Source organism: Grampus griseus, assembly GCF_964374135.1.
Source record: "Grampus griseus genome assembly, contig: HAP1_SCAFFOLD_246, whole genome shotgun sequence".
Lineage (NCBI taxonomy): Eukaryota > Metazoa > Chordata > Mammalia > Artiodactyla > Delphinidae > Grampus > Grampus griseus.
The window spans coordinates 445,534-454,045 of NW_028133207.1; the positions used below are offsets into that span (position 1 = coordinate 445,534).

The following is an 8,512-nucleotide window of genomic DNA, read 5'->3' on the forward strand; positions in this document are numbered from 1 at the left end:
CTTCCATATCTCTCCATTGTAAAGTTATTTTTCCCCTTGGTAATTGATAAATCATATGTGGGTTGATACTTTGGGATAAGTGAAGATCCTACTTTCAAACAACTCTTCACCCAAATGTGCATCAATGATAATCCTAGTGTGAATCGATTATTACATTGATAGATGCAAAATGACAGTTTCCTAATTCTATCTTTCCTTTTGCATTTATTAGCTGACATTATTCTATAAAGAAGAGCTCCCCCACTTTCATTTTGAGTATCATTATGAACTCATGTGCTTTTTTTTTCAATTAACTATGTTATACCTTATTATAATGATAAAGTTATTCTTTCGAATGTTCCTTTTGTCCAGATTTGGCCAATGCGATCTCTGTTATTGTTTAACCACACGATGCTTTTCTATTACTAGAATAATTTCTAATATATTACTACTCACAAATAGGACGTGAGAAAGGAACCCCAGAAGGTGCGGTCTTATTCAGACTCTTCTTAGAAGTCTGCCTTCTTCCTGTGTACTCTCAACCCAAAGTGAGGCTTTCGGGTTGGAAGGAGATAATTCTGAATTAAACTACAGATCAGTGTCACCCAATGCTAATCCCTATTCCCTTTTTTCTTGGCATACCATACCTACTGCCATTCTAATCCTTCTGTTGGGCACCTCTCTCCTCCTCTACATTTATTTACAACAGTCAAGAGCAGCAATTGGCCAACCGGCCCCTATCCAGTTCTGCAGTCCATACGCCCCAAGAACTCCTTTTTGCACTGGTATGTGGTGGCCTTGGCCTACCTCTTCTACCTTCTCAAGTAACTCTTTTACCACGAATTTAATTACCTGTGTTTCCATTTATAGGATCTTACCTAGCCGTATGGCCTGCTGCCTCTGCCAATTTAAAAATATTATTGAGGTTGTCTGAAAGACAGTCAAGCTGCGTTTTGACAGTGAATGCCTGAGAGGCGTCACATGTTGTGGTGAGTCTCAATTGCGGGATAATAAATTTTTAATTTTTAATTTAATGTTTTAATTTTTATTTTTAATCAATGATGATACATTTTAAAATTAATGATGTAATTGCATTATTTTAATTCATTAATTGAGAGTTCCAGCTCCCTAAGTTTCTAAGAATTACCTCGTGGCTAAAAATCAGATTCTTGTTTACATTATTGAGCTAATAATATCTCAGTTACATTGTTAGCTGAATAATGTAACTGATCCGCATACATAAAGGAACAAGAGAAAGGAATGAAAGGGGGAAGGGAATTAACATTAATGGCCTCATATCCTATGCTGTGCCCTCTGCAAATGAGAACTTATTGATATAGTGCCTCATAGTTTGTAAACTGATTTTATATACATTAGGTCTCAAGTACCCTTTGTCTTATAGGACAGGTGTAAATATATTTTTGTTTATTTTGTTTGTTTCTGCAATTTTATAAAGAGTACAAGTGATGCTGTTTTATGTCCCATTTGGAGCCTGAGATTTCTGGTTCCATAACAGGAAGCTGCTACCTAGCCCTTCTAATGGATGGGAGAGCTCATTTATTCTTAGACTGTCCAGCTCTGAACTTGCTCTGAATCTCAAGCTTTTCTATCTACAAAACACTCAGGGGCTTTCAACTGTTTTTCTACATATTAGATTTATTGGCACTACCTTTTTAAAAAGCGTGGGCATGCGTTCTCTGGCGCAGTCCGCTTGCGCCCTGAGCCGCGCACGCGCTGTGACGATAGCATGGTGCAGTTGGTACCTTTTGCGGTTCCCATTGGGGGTGACAAAACCTTGCTGCTGTGGGAGCTGAGCTCTCGACCCACGGCCGAGGCCTTGCAAGTGAGACGAGCGGGAGCAGAGGGAGGGGTGGAGGAGGCCGCCCCGCGCCCCAGTAACTGGGCTCCCCGGGGTACTGCTTCAGTACCTCATCTGCCTGTGGTCTCCGCTGAGAGGAATCTTAGTTCTAGAGATGACTTAAGCAGTCAGCTCTCCCCCATAGACTTTTGAGAGATAGTTCCCAACAGAAGGCATTGCCTCCTAATGCTTCTCGAAGCTTAGGATTTCAGAGGGAAACTTGTTCATGAAATGAGAAGTGTTTGGAGTAGCAGGCTCACCACAGTTACCTGTGACGAAGGGCTGGGGGAATATAAGGGAATGGGCGGTTTGGTTTCCTGGGGCTGAAATTTACTGCACTTTCTTAGCGTGGGACCGCCCTAAAACATTCTCTCTTCACAGTCTTCTCCCGGTTTGGCCTTCTGTATTCGGTCTGAGTCTCCCCAAACGCAGCAGTGGCCTGTCCTGGGTTCTATGCCATCATCAAGTTTTATTCAGCAATGGATGCCCACTGAGCCCAAAAGGCATATGACCAGAAGCAGCTTTTTCGCACATCTCCAGTGAAGGTGGGTCCAAATGTGGAATTCCTCGCTCAACTAGGATGATGTGCTGAATTTAAAACTAATAGGCCATTGGGAATTCCCTGGCTGTCCAGTGGATACGACTCTGCACTTTCACTGCTGAGGGCCTGGGTTCAATCCCTGGTCTGGGAACTAAGATACCAGGGGGGGAAAAAAAAAGGCCAGCGTTTCTACAACATTGTGGTGTACAGAATGCTCTCAGATGCACTGCTCCACTGATCCCCCAGTTCCCCAGTTGTTTCTTTTTTGTTAGATGAAGAAACTCTAACTCAGGATGGTTAAGTGACTTACTTAAGGTTCATGACAGTAAATGTGGAAACTAGAGGCCAAACCCCAACTTAACTGATGTTAAACCCCATGTCATTTTATGCTGCCCCTTAATTTAAGAAATCTTCAGAAGAGTCTTCCTTTTATTTACGTTTATGTGGATTTTAAATGTGTGAGGTTGACAATTTTTTTTAAGTTCATTTATTTATTTATTTATTTTTGGCAGCGTTGGGTCTTGTTGCTGCGTGCCGGCTTTCTCTATTTGCGGCGAGTGGGTGTTGCTCTTCGTTGCCGTGCGTGCGCTTCTCATCGCGAATGTTTCTCTTGTTGCGGAGCACGGGTTCTAGGCACGTGGGCTTCAGTAGTTATGTCTCATAGGCTCTAAGCACAGGCTCAGTAGTTGTGGCACACGGGCTTAGTTGCTCTGCGGCATGTGGGAACTTCCTGGACCAGGGATCGAACCCGTGTCCCCTGCACTGGCAGGCGGACTCTTAACAATTGTGCCACCAGGGAAGTCCCGAGCTTGACAAACTTTGGTCAGATGTAACATAAAGGAGGCTTCATCATCCTCATCACTCTCAAACTGCCTATTAAGAGCTCACTTCAGATTCCAGAAAATGGTTAAATATTCTTTAATGCATTGTAGAAACCTTATTCCATATCAACATGCCATCCAATTTTACTTTCCCAGAATTAACATTTCATTATGTGCCTCCATTCAGCCACCATTCCTTTTTCAAGGACCTTTTCAATTCCTCTGAATAAGTGAGTGAGGCTTAGATTTCCCAGACCTTTCCCTTGATAATTGTGTGTCTTCTCTGATTGGCTTCTTGCTTTAGCTTCTTCCTAGTGACCTTGCTGCCTATTCTCACCCATATTTCTTTTCTCACTGATTTCACCTATATTGAATCTGAGAACTCTCCTCAGATGGGACTCCAGGTACACTACCTCCCACCTCTGTAATCTGTTTAACACCCACTTCAATCCTGGCTGTAGTCCCTGGGATTGAAATGATTTTGTGTCAGACATTCTTTAGTTTGCGGACCCTGCGACCATTTCACATACCACTCAGATATTACAGATGGTCCTGGAAAGATTATGAAAGAGTTACTTGGTATCAGTTGTAAGTAATGAGTTCTTTTCTTATATTGGACATTAAGACCATTCCATAAGTGTAGGTTGTGAGATTTTCACAGCATAAAGCCCGTCACTGATAGAGTAATGAAGAAAATGTTCTACAAGTCACTATAGAGTTGAGAGGAAAGGGCATTCGTATTAGATTTCTTTATTTAATGCAGAGCCTTAGTTTACTACCCACACCCCCGAAATTGTTTCCTTATTTACTTATGCGTTCTTTTTCAATTTTATTTATTTATTTATTTATTTATTTATTTATTTGGTTGCACCGGGTCTCAGTTGCAGCAGGTAGGCTCCTTGGTTGCGGCTCAAGGGCTCCCCAGTTGTGGCATGTGGGCTCCCCATTTGCAGCAGGCAGGCTCCTTTAGTTGTGGCTTGCAGGCTCCTTAAATGTGACTTGCGAACTCTTAGTTGCAGCATGCATGTGAGACCTAGTTCCCTGACCAGAGATCGAACCCAGGCCACCTGCATTGGGACCAAAGAGTCTTAACCACTGCACCAGCACGGAAGTTCCAATTCTGTGTTATTTTATTCACTGGCAGGTATACATACTTCTTAGCTTTTTTCCGCTGTGTTTTTTATAAATACAGAAAAGAGAATAACATCTTAAAATAAAATGAAGGAAAGGCCTAATGTATTTGAGTTTTTCTCTGTAGCACGAAGGGAAATGTTTGCCAGCAAGAACTGTGGCAAGGTTATCCCAGATGTGAACTGTCTCTACTACCCAGTGGCTCAGAGCCCTTCTGAAGCTTCCTAATTGTCCAGGACAGCTCCATTATGACTCACCGCACAGGACCTAGCGTCCCATGTGACAGTCAACATTTAAAAATTAGCCTTCATTTCTCCTTCCCTGCAAGCAGCTTCAGTTGGAGAAAGTAATTTCATTTTCTTATGTACTCATTCATTCACTCAGTCAACAGACCATCACTCCTCTATTTTATGACAATATGTATTCTTCTTTCTGGTAACAAGGAAAGAATAATACATGGTTCCTTCAAGCACTTAAGGAGCTCATAAACTAGTGACAGAGGAAGATGCACAAACAAATCAATAATGAATTAACAGTGTTTTGACTTTATTTGTATTATTTGAATTTTTATGACTAAATTTATATACTACACCCTGTTCAAAATGGAAATGGACCTTTAAGAAAGAAGTAGTGATGTAAAAAATCCACAGTAATATGTAAGTTATTTAGAGAGTTAAGACTGGAAATATTTGCACTCTCAAAGAAGCTTGTTAATGCAGATGAACCTTTAATTCTTTTCGTTGCTTCATTTACATTTATAAAGGTACACATATTCCCTCTTCTAACAGGGGTTAGTAACTTGGGGAGGGAGTGCTAGAGGTTCAGGTCCTAATTCAGTGGCAGGTCCATCTTGTCTCATCTTCAGGTCATATACTCAAGCAGGAGCTACAGGATGAGACGAGTAAAGCAGTTCACTTACTTTGCTTACCCCCAGCCCCATCGTAGGCTTCTGCTGGGCTTCCTTGGTTGCTTTCATCATCACTTTCACCACCAGAGGTCAGGGAACCTTCTGGTTAATCAGGGGTCCTGGAAATGATGCAGAAAAGTACTGACTTAAAAATAATAAATAACATTTATTTAGGGCTCAGTGTGAACTCATTGCTTAAAACGTCCTACTTAATCTTCACAACCACTCTATAAAATTGGTATTGATAAATCTCAGGTATATCCAAAATAAGTCTCTATGTAGGGCGGTGATATTTTTAGGTCTTTTATGTCTTTAGGTTGGTCTCGGCACCAGACATAAGGCGGTTCAACATAATACACTTGCCCTAAACAGCTCCAGATGCCAAGAATTGGCAAATTACTTCTTTGGTTTCCATGGGTGGTCAAAAAGGATCATCAAGGTAAACTATGTAGATTTTCTTTGACTAACAAGACTCTTTTCAACATTGAACTCCTAGACTTTAGAGAGAAGAATAGAGCAGGGCTATGGGGAGGAGATGTGAGAGACTTCCACATGGAAGTATCTGAGCTTTGGCCTACCACCTAGAATTAGTGATAATCTCAATGACTTGGATGGTGGTGTCCATAATTTTCTCCAGTATTTGTATGGTATATTATAAAGAAATAGTGGTCCATATGTAGTCATTCATTTGCAAGTCTCAGTTGATTTTGAAAGGGTAGCATACCTAAACTATTACCTGGGATTGCTGGAGTTTAGTTTTTATTTCTAACAACAGAATATGTTGAAGTCTAGCCTTTAATTCAAAATCCTAACAGCTTCGGGATCTTTATAACCTTGAAGAAAGGGAAAATGCAGATATTGTGACACCACTTCAGAAGCAAAGCCTGAAGGTCTTCTGTGCTTTAGAGGTGGTGTTGCCCTCCCACGAGTGCAGGAGTCCCTGAGTTGGCATGGCTGAGGAACCTTTGGATAAGTTGGAAGAAGGTCTGTTTTCCAGTATGTGTGTGTGTGGGGAGGTGAGGGAGTGGGATATCTCTTTTTTCCTTTCTTTCTGAAACTCAACTTTTCAGATACATCCTCATCTTTTCTAAGCAACTAAAGCCCTGGGCAGAATGGTTCTGCCCGACAATATAGGTTTTTATCTTAGGCAATACCTGACAGCACCTTAAACTTTAGAATTTTAGAACTCACTGCCTGCCAAGAAGCTTAGGAGGAGGGAATATTAGTTTTTTTTGTTTTGTTTTTTTGGGGTTTTTTTTTTTTGTTAATAATTTGTTTTGGGCTAAAATAGTCCTTCAAATGCACATGTCTTCTGGCCTTCAGTTATCCCAACAAAATCATTGTCTAAAGGTTGAAATAAACTCTTGTGTAAATGTTCAGTCCTTTGCCTCTTATAGAAGGGCTTGAGCAGAAAAAGTAAATGTAGATCCCTAGAAAGGGGATTCCGATTGATACTGAGTTTTTTCCTAGAATCCATGGCACTTGGGCTTAGGGTTTTAAGTCAGAGGCAGGGCTGTTAATGAATGGGGTGGAGGAGACTCCACCATCCACCTGAGTGGGTGATGGTTGAGTAGAGTCCAGATCATCTGAACTGCCATCAAATCTATCTCACTGTATGAGTCCGGCCCTTTACGCACGGGAGAGCAGGGTCTGTAGCAGTGTCGCCTCAGCTTGTCTATTTGAAATCTGTGAGTAATATGAGATTTGTGCCACGTTCTTGGTTTGCATTTCCCGTCTAATATTTTAGGCACTTCCAGAATAGATCTGAGCAGTAAAAATATGCCATACCAGGGTATACCTGCAACGGAGACATTCACCCTTACCCAAGTGTTGTGCCTGCCCTTAATCATTAAGATAATGATCTAAGAATCACAGATGCATTTTTAGTTTTAAACGTATAACCTAGAAATCAGTTATTCATATAGGCATTTTAAATTCATCTGTTTTGGTTGGATTTAGGGTCATTATCATTCCTTATGAAAAGAAAGGTAACCCAGAAGCTTGCTATTCAGAAAGCTATGACAGATGCATTCCAGAAATTGCTGAATGTGGTTTTAGGTAAGACCTTTTTGATTGTCTTGGAAGTGCTTCAGATTCAGTGAGCAAATAAATTTATTTGAAAAGTTAATTGGATGAAAATAATGGTTATGTAAAACATTACATATTCTTTCATTCACCAGATGCTTTCACAGCAACAGTCTTACATTTGTTCTTTGTGGCATTTATGAGAAAAACGACAGCAAATATTATTGTCCCCAGTGTTTAGATGTAGAATCACTTGCCTCAGTTCATACAGAAAATGTTTGATCCAGTTCTTCCTCAATTGCTTGCTTACCATACAGAATAGTGTAGTGATTATAAGCCTTGGACACCTGTGTTTGAGTCCTACCATTGTCTCTTAGATTTTATTGTTGTTGTTGTTGCAATTTTAGGTTTTTCCAGCCAGAGACATTTGAAGGTATATAATATCTGTAAGCTGCAATTTCTTTATCTGCAAATAGGGTTAGTAATTCAGCTTACCACCAAATGGGGGATATTGTAAGAGTAAATGAGGTGATGAATGTAAAAAGCATAGAACTATGCCTGAAACATAGTAAGCAGACAAAGTATATTGACTATTATTATTACCGTTGTTTTCTTGTTGAAGAGTTTATTAGATTATGTGTTTGGAATCAGTTTAGTTTCAGTTTTCATTTCTGATATATTGGGTGAATATGATTCTTATATAATAATCGGCTACGTTTTTGTGAGTCTTGAAATTGGTCATGCCATTGACTAGCGTTGACTGTGTTCCCTATCGAGTTATACAACGGTGAGAATGTCACAGGCTGTGCCCAAAGGAAACTTTATGATTAGTAGATTCCCGGAACAGAATTGCTCCCCTGCTTCACAGCTCTGCAGGCTGAGAGACTGAGAAATCCTAGGTAAGTTGTCAGCGACCTTATTGGCTTGTAAGAGTTGACCCTGGATTGATCTTGGTCTTCCAGCCTGGGCAGTCCTTCCAGTGAAGTTTGACTTCCCTGGTCATCAGGCAGAATCTCCATCAGCTGTCAACTCTGGGTAACAACCTTTAAGAACCAAACTAAATGCCTGGGTTGTTTGTGCCTAATATGCCAAGGTACTCCTTATTTGTACACGAAACCCCTTAGACCAAAAATCCTGGTGGCTCTAGCTTGCCTTGAGGAAAGCTGTATTGTCCAAAAGGTACATGGGCCAGTTTCTGCCAGTAGAGTGTTCAAATGCTCTGTCTCTGTCTCCAAAGCTTTGTTCATTGT

At 40.7% G+C, this 8,512-nt stretch overlaps 1 pseudogene across 1 annotated transcript; it reads left to right on the top strand.

Moving 5' to 3' along the window:
• The first annotated feature begins 1,726 nt into the window (after positions 1-1,726).
• Positions 1,727-7,339, top strand: LOC309817790 (RAD52 motif-containing protein 1-like; annotated as a pseudogene). The gene is made up of 5 exons: positions 1,727-1,822; positions 2,203-2,382; positions 5,554-5,676; positions 6,053-6,221; positions 7,197-7,339. The product of its transcript is annotated as an RAD52 motif-containing protein 1-like (transcript).
• Positions 7,340-8,512: the final 1,173 nt, after the last annotated feature.